Genomic DNA, 320 nt, shown 5'->3' on the forward strand with positions numbered 1-320 from the left:
GCCTTTTCAAGAGGCTGCAAGCTGCAACAGGCAGGGACGGCAGCTCAGAGCCCACAGCTCGAGCCTCCCACCCTCCCCAGCACTGTGAGGGTGTCAGGAGGCAGCTGCCTGATAAGAACGTTGAGGAAAGGCAGAGTTTGGACAGCCCGAGTCCAGTTCCAGAGCCTGCGAAGTCCCCAGGCGTATCGGGAGCCGTCCCTTCCCCGGGCTGGGTGCCAGCGGTTGCACAAGGCAGTGTTTGGCTGGGGGTGGTGGCTCTGACTCAGCGCTCTCCAGCTCCCCGCTCTGGCAGGGTGCCCAGGACTGGCCTGACTCTGACG

The 320-nt window shown here is 64.4% G+C and overlaps 1 protein-coding gene across 1 annotated transcript in view; it reads right to left on the minus strand.

Moving 5' to 3' along the window:
- LOC104496697 (tubulin gamma-2 chain-like) overlaps window positions 1–320 on the minus strand; it is a gene marked incomplete at both ends in the record, with an annotated part of 3,189 nt that overhangs the window by 755 nt on the left and 2,114 nt on the right. The window lies entirely within an intron of this gene.

The sequence above is a fragment of the Buceros rhinoceros genome, unplaced genomic scaffold (assembly GCF_000710305.1).
Source record: "Buceros rhinoceros silvestris isolate BGI_N320 unplaced genomic scaffold, ASM71030v1 scaffold24477, whole genome shotgun sequence".
NCBI lineage: Eukaryota > Metazoa > Chordata > Aves > Bucerotiformes > Bucerotidae > Buceros > Buceros rhinoceros.